Source organism: Mya arenaria, chromosome 5 (genome assembly GCF_026914265.1).
Source record: "Mya arenaria isolate MELC-2E11 chromosome 5, ASM2691426v1".
Classification (NCBI taxonomy): domain Eukaryota; kingdom Metazoa; phylum Mollusca; class Bivalvia; order Myida; family Myidae; genus Mya; species Mya arenaria.
Genome location: NC_069126.1, coordinates 4737156 through 4751367, shown reverse-complemented (window position 1 = coordinate 4751367; position 14212 = coordinate 4737156). Strand labels below are relative to the sequence as shown.

At 33.9% G+C, this 14212-nt stretch overlaps 1 protein-coding gene and 1 long non-coding RNA gene across 7 annotated transcripts in view; one reads left to right on the top strand and one right to left on the bottom strand.

Moving 5' to 3' along the window:
• Positions 1–14212, bottom strand: part of LOC128234376 (muscarinic acetylcholine receptor M1-like) — a 327690-nt gene that overhangs the window by 199487 nt on the left and 113991 nt on the right. The gene's annotated exons all lie outside the window — the stretch shown is intronic.
• On the top strand, positions 1361–13800 carry LOC128234378 (uncharacterized). Of its 2 annotated transcripts, none has more exons than XR_008260939.1 (7): positions 1361–1617; positions 6225–6311; positions 7067–7179; positions 8646–8756; positions 9772–9849; positions 10763–10865; positions 11761–13800. It is a non-coding gene; the product is annotated as an uncharacterized LOC128234378 (long non-coding RNA). The 2 variants fall into 2 exon arrangements; XR_008260940.1 differs by lacking the exon at positions 1361–1617 and adding an exon at positions 1795–1852.

Here is a 14212-nt window from a genome sequence, read left to right as displayed (position 1 = left end):
TTCCGTGGTCTTGTGTCACACTAGTCAATCCAGGGACAGCAGTTTCTATTCCCAACCGCAACACTTATATACTAATCATCTTCCGGGATGGACGTTAATCGGGGTCCCGTGTGACAGTTCTATATTTTGCGGCACGTCAAAGAATTGGAATGGCTAAACCAGGGTTTTATTGTGTCTGTGCACCATTCTTGAATTATTTTAGATAACTAACACTCTTACCAGAGCACTCGTCGAATGGGCAAGGCCCGAGTGCGAGTTTAAAGAAGCTTACACACCAACTGGTGGTTGAAGCAATTCAGCAACCCAGTCATAAGTGCAAACAATGCTGCTTTTTTACAAGAGTAATGCAATGATGAAAACGGCAATAGAGCATGTCATTGGACAAACAACATGTATGTGGTTTATTAATAATGGCATATATTTTGTTGTATTGTTTATTAAGGTTCATAAATCTTCGTCTTAGTGTGAGAGTAAGATCACAACCTAGCCCGACTTCAAATTAAAATAGCTTCATATATTGTTATGAACACAGCAAATAAAATGCAAGAAATAATAATTTGACAATATAATGAAAGGATTGAGGAGATGGCTACATAAATCATGGTTACCGAACTGGCATCTTAACGTTGTCAGTAGGACTAAAACATTCGAACGGGGTCTGCCGCGAAACATTCAGACCACTCTACCGGCTGAGTTAAGTAGTCAAATTACATTATATATAATATTGAACCTTTCGGCGACATATACAGTACAACATTTGGGGTACTTCTCCCAAAGGTTGTACTTTTTCATGAACATCCGGCGCTTTACCTTTAGGCGACAGTCAAAAATTGCATATTCTCGATGGCTAGTATTTTGGAAAAAAAACATCATTAATTATGCTTTACTACATTTAATTATGCATATTTTATGAAGGAATATGCAAAGGATTTATTATTATAGGATATATAGCATGTAATGATAATGTCTTCCAAAGGTTGTTCAAATAGGCAAAATGTCCCAAAGGTTGAATTTGTATATATATATATATATATATATATATATATATATATATATATATATATATATATATATATATATATTATTAATCTAGGCATTACGGGACCGCTGGATTAAGGCGACAAAAATTGGTCTCCTTAATATTTTCAGTCCAGATTTGATGTATCAAATGTCAATAAAAATGTCCATTGACAGTAAGGTGATAAGCTTGAATGTTTATTTACGAGATAATTTCATTGTTTTAAATCTTATTATCTTTTAATATTAAAAAAAATATTCTTAAACTTTTGTGTGTGTATATTTGTGTATCCATAAAAATAGCTATTAAGGCGACCAGGGAAAAATCATAATTTTGGTCAAAAATAGCTATATACTAAGCATTTTTTATTTGTTTTACTTTATTTAAAGCCTATTGTATATTATCCCGAAGTTTCATTCCATAAAAAACAGAAATAAGGAAATTCGATATTTCGTGTACCATCAGCATCCAAATTTTCAAGTATACAGAAATTTAACTTTCCGGAATATAACGGAAATTTTCGGGTATCTCCGTGGTACCATCTCCGTGCAATTATGCAGTATGGCGTTCATCTCTTACGGAAAGAGAATGGTAACTTGGTAAGTGTTTAAAATACATATTCAACGTTTTTTTCGTTTATTTTTATGACTTTTGTACAGTAGTATAAATCGTCCACCCTTTGGATGAAAAGCAAATGATTTATCCGGATTTTGTTCATCCGAAACTAAATCACTAGTATCAACATCCGGTGTAATTTTTGCTGGTATTTTAGAGAAACCCGATTGATTTCTAGCAAACTTGGTTTACCACTACATCGTCGCTTATTATTGTTTGGTATGTTGCAATCTAAAAAGGGATTTGCTCCCTTAACATCTCAGATTTTAATAAATAAAAGACGAAATGATACAAATGCCTTACATTTTGTTTGTCAATGTCATTAGTCATTCTCATCACCTTTGAATAGCAGAACAGAACGAACACTATCACCAATTCGTATTGTGGCTTTTTGCATGTGTCTTAAATGCTCATAGATAATAAATGCAACAATAAAATATTTCCCTTATTCTGCCACAGTTATGCACCAGTCAATTGTAACCATGGCCCCCAGGCAGGTCTTGTTTATACCAGGGATAGCAGGGGAAATGGGCCATGTTTTTACGTTCCAGGTGGACCAGCAGTGCTGAGTGAATGCGGTGTTATTGTTTTTGCGCTGAAAACTGGGAATGGGCCTAACCTAGGATGTCCCCAGGGGCATTTGACGGGGATCTGGTCATTTCGTAACCTTACCATTTCGTAACTGCTGAATCTTGGTTATTTCGTAACCATTTTGTTAGTCAATTCGTAACCGTCAAGAAATCAATTGCTCATATGGTAACCACCATTTAACAAGGTGATAAATAGTACACTTAGCACCTCGTTAAGTGTATTGTTCGAACGTGGATGTATATGGCACAGTAACCGAGACACTTATTGGGAGACATTACTCAAATTCTCACTAGTAACAAGCCAATGCTAAATTAGAAATGATTTGTTATACTACCAAAATATGTTTATTATTTTCTTACATTTTGCTTACTTATAAACAATAATTTAAGACTGATCGTGATGTATTTTTGAGTAAAATTACGTTTACATAAATGATCATTCTTGACCTATTTCATTGACAATATTTGTTCGAATTGTTTAAAACGAACAAAATTTTGTTCTGTTCTTTTCTCAATTGATCCATATTCTGCATACTTTATATCCGAAACCGACAAAAAACAGCCTAAAATTATTAGTTATGGTACAGTGGAAATTCACTAAACCGGATCTTCACAAAACCGGAACCTCGGAATTCCGGATACCGGACAAAAAAATCGAGAAAATTTGTTAGTTGTCAACGTAATTTTACCTCACGAAACCGGACGTTTTGTTCAAACATGTCAAAATAATTCTGTGTATTAGGAATTCGCGAATCGTGTGTCACTTTGTTTTGACAGCCGGTACGTCGTTAAATATTACACCTGTGATGTTGTGTTAACACGATAATCGATAATGATGATTGCGCTGTGGATTGACTGTCGCGCGATAATCAAACGATAATCAAACTTGTGAAAAGAAAATTGATTAAAACATTTATTTGTTTGTTGCAGAAAATAAAGAACTAGAAACGGTTTTTTAGTGATCATTTTGAAGGGTTGTTTTATCTAAAGACTTCTATGATTGAATCAAATTAGAGCGGTGCTTTAATTAAACTATCAAACATACTAAACAAGCATTAAATTACGAGAGTTGTTTTATTTCAAGACTTGGAAAAAAGATGGTTATAAAAACGCAGAAATGTTTAATTATGCTTATCACTTTTGCAAGTGCTTTAATCATGTCTCAACCTCCGTCTAAAAGTCGGTGAATTGAACTGTCCCTAGAGGACAAAAGCCTTTAAAGGTTAACTCAGTTAATATATTGAGTAAACTTACTCCGGTTTAGTGAGTTTCCAATGTATTAATTTCCAATAACAAGATACAAAATTAAACACATCGGCACATTTTTAATACAATAAGCATATAAAAAGCGCATACTCTCATTCGGCAAACTCACTACATTTTACAATACTTCTATGCAATTTAAAAAAAAATGAAATTCTAAAGTTATATGGTCTATATATTTAAAAAATATTGGCTTAAGGTCACAATTCCTCTCAATGGTAGAACATCTATGAATTAAAAAATTATTACATTTAATATTCAGCCTACTTATAATATTTCCTTCGCAACATAAGAAAATAGCTAGTGTGAATGTTTCTATTTGTCATAGTTTCAAGAGTTTATTGGCAAATCGCACTAAACTATTAGGAATAAAGAAGGAATACAACAACTAGATTTAACTTTGTTTATGTTGTTATTTTTATGTTTTATACTTACAGTAAACTTATTTTGTAAATTCAAATGGTATTAAATTAATTCCTCATAATTATAGGAGTCAACGGTTAAGATATGACCATTCGATTTCTTAACGGTTACAAATTGAATAACACAATGGTTACGAAATGACCAACAATGAGTGGTTACGAAATGACCATAATTCATTTGACAAGGCTTTTACCAGCTGTTTGTCTGTGCAGAGCGGGAATTTTACCTGGGATTGGCTGGTCAAAGTCCCCGCTATTAGCAGGACCTTGGGGGCCCATGCTGCAATTGACTGTTGCATTATTTGGATTTTTTCTTAACTTTACGACACGCCCCCCTACAGTATTTTATAGTCAAGTTTAGTAACATTTATTTACAGAAATCGGATAACTTAACAAGTAAACTGTACTGAGCTTTTGAACAAACCTACATACTTATAAATCAAAATTGATATTTTAGGGTCTACACTGAATAAACCCAAAATGTTAGTTTTGATTTACTAAATTCGAATAGTATTTAGTCTATCCACACAAAATTTACAGGATCATCAGATAACAAATTTTCTAAAAATTCTCTGTTTGCCAAAAAGGGAAGACAGGTTTTAAGTGGGGTTAAAAGGTTGCTATCTGTGACCAAAGAAATACTGTTCAAAATTGTGAGTATTCATTTATCTTTCGTTCAGTAAAGAGCATGCAATGGCATAGTGTTGGATTAGATAATCTGACAGCGGTGCTGGACGTCATGAGTTCAAATATTGTTGTGAGTTCAGTGTACCAAAAGAATACCTTTGGAATACACAATTATCTATAAAAATGTCAGAGCAAATTGCCCATATTGTAGTAATGTCTTAGATCCAGCTTGGATAACTTGGACACAGTAAGCGGTTCACACCAAGGGAAATTCTCAGATAAAACAGCGCTTATGAACATGAACATTACATTTTTCATTGAGACAAAGAAAAAACATTATTGCTGATCTTCTGAAAACAAATCTTGGATTTAAACAAATCACCAACAAAAATATATGCATTTTAATCACACAATGTTAACAACAGCGCCACAGATCTTATCTGTATGTTTAGGGTTTTTAAAATTTAGCAGTTAAATATAGATTAGCATACTGGTAGGTCTGGTTGGTCTGTTGCTTTAGATGCTAAGTAAACATTATGTCAGTGATTTCATCACTATTTCTATTAAAATATCAGTTTTCTTCTTCAGAGCTTCTCACATTTGCACCTTTTTTACCATTTGAATCATAAAAAGAAACAAACACGGATGGAACATTTGAAAATACAATTCAGTTGGTTTCTATTTTCTTGCTCATTTTTGCTTGAAATTATTCTGCTTGAATGTGATATTTGTTGCTTAAATTTGAACTTAACTCTTTGTGAATATTTAAGGAATGTAAGGGGTCAGATTTCAGATTGCTCGTTATTTCTGGAACACTAAATACTTTATTTGATTGTGTACACTGCACTTTCTTGTTAAGCATTCATCCAAATCATTTGGGTAAATATTGGCAGAAAAAACTGCTTTTAGATTTATACTGGTCATCAAAACCGGGACTGACAAAACATAAGACGTGTTTAATTAATGTGTGGGAAAGAGGTTTAAAGGTGTCCGCCCACAACGAAATGCTTGCGGGTCACAGTACACCTTCAAGTAGTTCTTGAAAAAAAATGATTCTCTCAGGTAGCGTTTGATTATGTGTACATTGTATCCTTGTATGTATTTTCAAGTGTACACATGATTTATTTTAGGTTTGTACAATTTTAGTTTTATTAAAATTTTGACATTTTTTTAAGATTTGCCTGCTCCTGTCTAAACACTAAATTCTTGGTCTTTGGACTATTGTCTGCAACTTCAAAACACACTTTTTGGAACAGGACACATTTTTCTGATATTTTATCCAGTTTGACTGCAATAGAAGTTGTATTTATCAATCAAGTAAAAAATGACATTTATATTTCCATAATTACCTGGTAGTTATTTGTTAATTTGTTTTAATTCATGGATAGGTTTATTGCGAGTGTCATGGAAAGCTGGAACTTTTCAGTACACAACATGCAAACTGAGAATGAACTGTGTGTGCCGGCTTTGTGAACAAAAACGCAAGGCGGCTATGGTTAGTTGCGTCAAGATATCCTTCCCCCCCCCCCCCGGACACGCAATACAATTTGTGTTTTGCTGATCTGTTGGGATCAGATCATCCTTTTGGGGATTTAGATATGTTACCCCAGCCAACAGGCTGCATGTTTAATTTTACTCAATACTAAACTTTGTTTTAGTGCGAACATCTACATGTTTATCTAATTGCAGTTGCTGCTTGGGACAATAAAGTTAAGTCAGCAACCGTCTACCAGACTGCAAGATTCATCTCTTCCAAAGGATGTTGTACCTTTCCAGGTGGGTGTGCATTGATTGATTGATTGATTGATTGATTGATTGATTGATTGATTGTGAGTTTGTGTAAATGAATAACTGTAAAACCATAACCAAATGTTGGGCTGTAAAGGTGTGTATGTGCATGCTTCACATATTCTCCGTCCTGGTTGGCATACTGGACCGTCATCAGACACTCTGCCATGAATGTTAGAGAGTTTAAAGCTATTTCTTATTTTCCTGTGTAACTATATTGATGTTAGATTAAATTTATGCCGCGTGTTACTGAGTAACAATTTGAAATTGGGCCAAAATCATCAAGCTAGAGCTTTGCATAATCTTTTTCAAACTTCTGCGAGATTTCTGCCCTTGACAATATTTGCTCGCAGCCCCCCTCAAAGTTGCACTTCGTTCAGTATTTGAAAGCTTACGGATACACTTTTTTGTTAATTTGAGATCTTAATGTGGCTACTTCTAAGTAAATAGATGCTTAAAGTAACTAGATGCTCTGGCTGTTCACTGGGTGACAAAGGCTACCCAGTATTGGTTGTTTCTTTTTTCTGAAAAGATGTTTCTAGTGAATTGCCCAGTTGCAGTGGTTTTGACGCCACAGAACCAGCATAGCTCCATGACAGATATATATGTTTTCGTCATTGATGTCAGTACTGCTGTATTGGATGCCTCACAATTTCTGTGTGGAAATGTCATCTGATACACTCATAACGGCTTATTTCTAGCATAGCTTTCATAAGTGCATGGCCATTCTCTGTCATTTTCAGATACACTGTGTTTTGTGTGGATAAGAAATGCAGAGTGGTACCACCAATCACCTAATGGGGACAGTTCCTGCAATTTACAGAAAAGCTCTCAATTGTAGCCCTACGAACTTCAGGTAAGCGATAAATCTAGACTTCAAGATATCTCTGTACTCAAGTAAGTTTATACATCATTTGAATAAAACATAGGGCCGAATTCAGAACAATCACTCTCACTCACACTCAATGAGTTAATCCTCTGTAATCACATAACGGTCGAGATATTTTCGAGTGAAAGGTATATCAGTATTCACAGGTGTGAGTGAGACTCAAGTGTTTTGCGTGAGTGGGACATTTGTGAGTGCTCGGCTAGGCCACTTGAACCGCCCTCGAGGATTGGTTTTGAATAGGAATTGAATGAGTGTATGTGAAAACAGTACATGGCAAGTAGAAAAGATTAAATATATCAAATATTTGGAACAAATAAGGGACATGCTCGTTCCCAGACAATATTTAAGAGAGTGGGATAATCCATTGAAGTACATGTTCATTCAATAACGTGGCCATCTATAAACAAAACAAATTCAAAAGGATGTGCCTATCATATATTTGTTTTGTTTCGCAATGATCTTGAACCCCCAGCAATGTTGATGTTTGCAATTCATCAATGGCTGCAAAGACAGGCAGCTAAAGGTACGTGAAGTTAGCATCTTAGCGGCATCAAGTTAGCGGCCTAGCGGCGTGAGGTTGGCAGACTAGCGGCCTGAATTTGTTATCTATTTCAAGGTTCAATGGTTTAAATGGGAAATAAGATAAATCAATGTTTTTAGTCATACATTAGCGGCCTTAAATTGTTTTCTACTTCAGAGCATTTTTATATGAGTTTTCTTCTAAAACAATGCTAAAATAATTGTAGATTATGCAAACAATGCAAGATTATATATGAATACATATTTAAATTACGTGATACAATGGAAAACGGCTACATATTTAAAACAGCAACAACAACGACAACAGAAAACATGCATTTAAACGTATTTTGCAACAGTTATTTACAACCCAAAACGTTTATTTTTATTAACCAATTGTTTTAAAATGTAAATTTCAGTTTCAGAATAACACTTATTATCATTTGTTTGTTGCCATAACTAATAATAAGGTACTCAAATCTCAAATAAACATATGTTTACAATGTATAATGTAAACATCACCATAGTCAAACAGATAATCCGATATGATCATGTAAACATACATTATAATTATATACTGTATTGCTCACTTGATGAAGTGGAGTGTTAGCAAGGCGTGTGAATACGAACAGATCACTTGAGTGTCACTCCCCGTATTCCACTCAAGTGATCATTTGAGTGTCCCTTACGGGAATGTGGTTGGAGTGTGAGTGAGAGTGGATGTTCTGAATTCGGCCCTTACAATTTCAGCATCAAAATCCAGGTTTAGATCCCAGACCGAACTTTGTCTCCTTCATTAAACTTAATTTCAGATGTTCTATAAGCCACATACATGTTCACTACTTATGACGGATAAGAACTTTCGCAAATTGATTATAAATGCGTTTTCCCAGATTTACACCCTCCTCTTGCAGATACTGCCGATGGTGAAGCTTGGGTGCACTGGGCCGGTTTTCCAGCCGTGTGGAATCAACATCTCCATCTGAACTGGGGCCGGGAATTATATAAGACTCCTTAGCAGCATGGTGAGCTTTTGCGTATTTATTTCCTGGCTCATATACCCGGCCAGACTTCTGCGTTTACGCTTTCCTTTCGTCATTTTTTTAAATAACGTATCTCAAGTCTTTCAATGAAATCACAACTGTGACACCTTTGGAGACTAGATTTAAATTAAGGAACCATTATGTGTAGAAAGCCTTTTGGGTGATTTAAAATCAAATTAGTAAACAGGATTCTCATGGTTCATGGTTTATAATTGGCCTTGACCTTTCATTCTTTACTTTGGTAACAGCTGCTTAAGTATGTAAGAAGGGGGGGGGGGTACAGATGTGATAGTAAACAGTGTTTAATAAGGTATATTTGTTTTTATTTTATCACCATTTTGAAGGTAATGATTGTGTTAAATCAGGGATAAGTAACAAGTTTAACACAAACACTGCAACATGTTCTTTATTTCAAATAAATCTATAAATTATCTCTGGAGAATTTAGTCTGATCACCATTTCTCAGAAAATGTAGCTGTCTAAGTGCCTATTCCATCAATGAGTATCACTGTCTTTAAATTGCTGTTGCGGTACAGTTTAAATTGCAAAAGTTTTATGGCCCTGCTTGTTTGCAACTCCTCATTCATTTTTGTACAGCGAGAAAAGTAAGGGAATTCTAGAGATTTACTAGTATTATGGATTGTTTTTCTTGAGTTATACAGTACATAAAGAGGAATAAGTGTGTACACAACTCCTCATTTTATTCCTGTTTATTATTTATATATGTAACATAGATGTGTACAAGACTTAGAAACATGACATAAAAGAGCTCACTTTGATAAATTTTCTCAAAAAAAGATATCTTTACTGTTAAAGTAAGAACTTTTACTGCATTGTAAGTAATGTCTTCTGCTCATCTTTATGACATCATTACATGGAATGGAAACTTCCCAAGATACATTTCCACATGGCGCAGCTCATTTATATATATTGCTGATGGATTGTTTAGAAAGGGACAGTTTTAATTGGACAAAATGTTTTAATCGCCATTTTACAGAGTGCCAGCCAGTCATTGCTGTTCTTTGCATTGCTGAGGAGGACAGTCCTGCCAACATAACAGTTTGTTCAATAACAGGTAAAAAACTGGTCTCACTTTACATTTTCAACCACTGCCAGATAATATAATCTTATATAATGATAACTCCTTCTTCACAACTGGTGTTAAATATATAATGATTAAACAAACAATAAAATGGAAATTATGCTCTTTAAACTCAGAACCATTATTGACTGTCAGATGCTACTGGTAAATGAACAGGTCTTGATGTCCTTTTCTTGAGATAATAACTATTTGCATATTACCCCGGTACTACTATTGTACATTCAATAGAAAATCGTCTTGTTTGTATCGTTAAATGGCTTTATAATGTTCCCCACTTCCTGATTCTTGAAAATTACGTGAACAAATGACAATCCTACTACCATTTAAAGTTTGATTAAATATCGGACAAGTGTGTTTGTTTTAATTTGCCTTCTGCTTAAAGTAAGGGTATATATACTGGGCAAGAAGTGCTGAATTTCATTGTGAATGACAGTGATTATCCATAGTTTGAATTTGGTTCGGACATGTTTGACGGGAATTCAAAGACATTGTTTTGTCATCATTTTCGCATACATTGGTTCATTCCAAGATAAAAAATATAACCTTTTTCAAAATGTTCAATCTGTGAGAGTGCAGCTTTAATAGACCTGTAAAGACTTGTCGATGTGAAACTAAACTCTCAATCAAACTTTGGTAAAAGTCTTCATTTGAAGCAAAATATGTTTCAATACCCTGTATGAATTTTCTTCACTGGATATTGATTCATAAAAAACAATGCTCCAGGGTGCGGAGCTATTTTTTTGCTATATGTCTAAATGGAAAAATCTTCTCCTCAGAAGTCAACTTTGTTCCCCAATGTGCAAGGCACAATCGGTGAAAATAATTTCAATAAAAGTCACTGATTATTATTATTGTTATTATTATTAATAAACTTTTACTATTTCAGGAGACAAACAGAAACACAGAGGTGCTATACATTCTGATGGAAAAACAAAAGCATCTCCCATCATTTTGGCGTGGCTCAGATCAAGAGGAGAATTTTAAGAAAGGTAATAACTGAGCAACTAAGAACATGCAAGTTGCACTGGTTAGAGTGTAAAAAAGACCCATCTCCCTTCATAAGAATTGATAATCATCACTGTATTAAATCAAGAAATTGAAACGTAAGTGTCTTGTCTTTTGCAGTGTTTTTGAAATATAATATAATTTTAAAAAAACTAAATTATTATTTAATAAGATTGTGAATGTGTGATGTTTTCTTCTGATCATTCACTCTCAAAAACCAGATACTAAAAACATATTTGTAGATTTTTTTGTTTTACTTGTAAATATAGCTTTAAGGTTGTATTTTAGTCAAAGCCTTTTATTCTGCTCAATACAAACTTAAATATTGTAAGAGTTATGGCCCTTTGTAATTTTTAAACAAATACATTTTTTTTTATGTTTTTGTAAGCCCATTATAAAGGGACTTTTAATATTTTCACCAGCTGCATTATATAGTCAGACCAAAAGTGTTCAGTAAGTGTCCAAACAATAACTAAGTTAGAATCCTTTCTCAATTCAAGTGAGCGATATAGGGCCATCTCTGTGTTTGTCTGACTAAAAAACAATAATCAATCTTTGAGTTAAATTGACAAATATTGTTGTAGAATGTTTTGTGAAGACATACAATTGGATTACTTTTGTGTCAATAGGATTAAGGTTTCTGCACATAAAATTATTTAGAATTGCATTTGGGTCAGGCGGTTCACGTTCAATATTACTTGCAGTATAAGTGGAAGCAGTGACTTAAAATTAATTACCAAACAGTTTCTGCTCAATTGCTTTGAGTTAACATACGAGTTATGAAACTTGGAATACTAGTTCTTGGTGGCATAAATGAAAGACCTTGTTTTGTCACATTGACTTGTAATCAAGCACTAACTTCCTCTAAATTCTCTTCAGGTGATGGTTGGGCACACACAAGAAGACATAGATCACAGGTGTCTAGCCATATGAGTAGATACGCTTCTCAAGATCCCGCACTGCACACTAAGACATAGTCTTTGACTACAACAAGGTGATGAAAGTACAGAGAGGTCCAATTGAAATCAATTCTGTGCTGCTGTCATTTCTTCATTCTGGAAGTCGATGGACATGATTTATCATGGCATCAAGTGTGCAGTTTGCCGACTACCAGCAGTCTTGTTCACCAGCTGTGCAACTTGAGCTGGTAGCTTTATTGCTTGAAGCCACTGCATAAGAGGGGTAAGGTGCAGGCTCATCAAAAAGTCTCAAAAGTTGAAACTAGGAAAAGAAGTTTATCAAGAGTGTGAATCTATTTTGAAAACAATCGTAAACATACTATGAATTGAGATGCTTAAATAAAAAACCGCTATTCAAATATCAGGAAACTGCCTTTTTCATACTAAAGGGTAAATGATGTCGCCATTTCCTGTATGTATTTAAATAAGATATGTCTCCACAATTAATATTTTTAGGGAATTTTTCTCAACCTAATGAATGAGATTAAATTGTACAGTGTTATATGAGCTTAATATGTGTTTTCTCATTCTTTAAAATTGGTGAAAAATTGTCAGAAGATAATTAGACCAGTATCCATTACTGCAATCATACAATCAAATATACAGGGACAAGCCCACTGGGCATATGATATAATTAAACCCTGTTTAGGGGCACGAGGCAAACACTTTCAAACGTTAAAGCTGCACTCTCACACTTTGGATGTTTTGACAACCTTTTTCATTTTATGTCTTGGATTGGAACCATCCAATTTTTGCGAAAAATTAAATCCCAGATTTTTCTATTTAAGTTAAAACATTGATGTTTTTTATGCACTTTTCTTAAACCGTTAGTAAATATTAATTTTCGAACGGAAATATGAAATCTGCGATCTGATCTTTTGTCAGGAATCTTTTATCATTGGTTTGCAGATAATTACGCCAAAACTTGCTCATTCCAAGACAAAAAAAGTTGTGGAAACGGTATATCTGTGAGAGTGCAGCTCTAAATGTTTAATTGCTTGATTTTACTACTGTATTAGAAATTACAGGGATTGGGGCATATTTTTAGTGTTTTTATTGCTTGTTTTTGATTCATACAGTCATACTTTATTCTTCAGGGCACAACTTACAAATAGACAAAACTGGAAAATGGTCATATCAAAAGGTCAAAGATAATGCAAGTTGAACAATCATATTGTTCATGGCTTGTATTTTTGGTATATTTTGTTGCATATGCTATAGAAAAGTTGAAAGTTAAAAATAAATTCTTAGTTGAAATGATGGCTTTGAATGGTATTGTCAGATGAGAAACGGCACTATTAAGAAATAGGTATAATGGTACTTTATTTATTTTAATCAATTTTAGATATTATGAAAATTATTATCTTATTTAGTACATGAGACCTTTTAAACAGTTATTGACAATATAACAATGTGTATATGAAGCTTTAGAACAACACTTAAAGCTGCACTCTTACAGATTGTCAGTTTAGACACAAACTTGTCTCAAAATCGGCTGATTTGGTTATCATTCCTTTAATTCAGTCATATTAGATAATTCACGATAGAACCAATCAAAAATGTTTGGTAAAACTGCCGAAAAGTTCATTTACATTAAATTGTTCGTAATGCTTTTAGTCATTGTTCGTAATGCTTTTAGTCATAAAACATCATTTTTTTAACATAAATATGATGAACTGCAATATGATCTTTTTTCAGCAGTCTTATATCACTTCAAATTGGGTCTAGACATTTCTGCAAAAAATACTCCATTTATAGACAAACAATAAAAGAGTACCAGTAGTCAAAACGATCAATCGGTGAGATTGCAGCTTTAAATACACCTTTTAAGACCGCTGTAAAATTCCAATGGTTTGCCTAAATCTTTAAAGCTAGCATACTGTTTAATTGACAACCATACTTATTGTTTAAAAGTGTCATGATATCTTTGTACAATGTTTTTATATAATTCATTAAAGAAGTGAAAATAAATTTGTTTATCTTGTAATTTGTTATCTATTATTTAAATGACTCAGACAAAAATGGGAACGTCAGTGCTAGTTCTTTTACTATTAACATCACATGAAGTTTCTATTGGTGTAGCAGCAAGGAGGTGTTACATTAACCCTTTGCATGCTGGGTAAATTGTCGTCTGCTCTAAAATGTCATCTGGTTTATTCTAAATTTCTTTCAATTTACTTAAAACTTTGGGGATATATTGACTGAGTGGCAAACAGCTTGGAACCTGACCAGGCGCCGAGTTACTCGGTGTCTGGTCTGGTTCCAAGCTGTTTGCAAAGCCTTTAAAATCGCCATCAGCAGCTTAAGGGTTAAGGATGCATCATTTAAACCAAATTATACATTCATATGCACATCATACAGGCGTGTAGCCG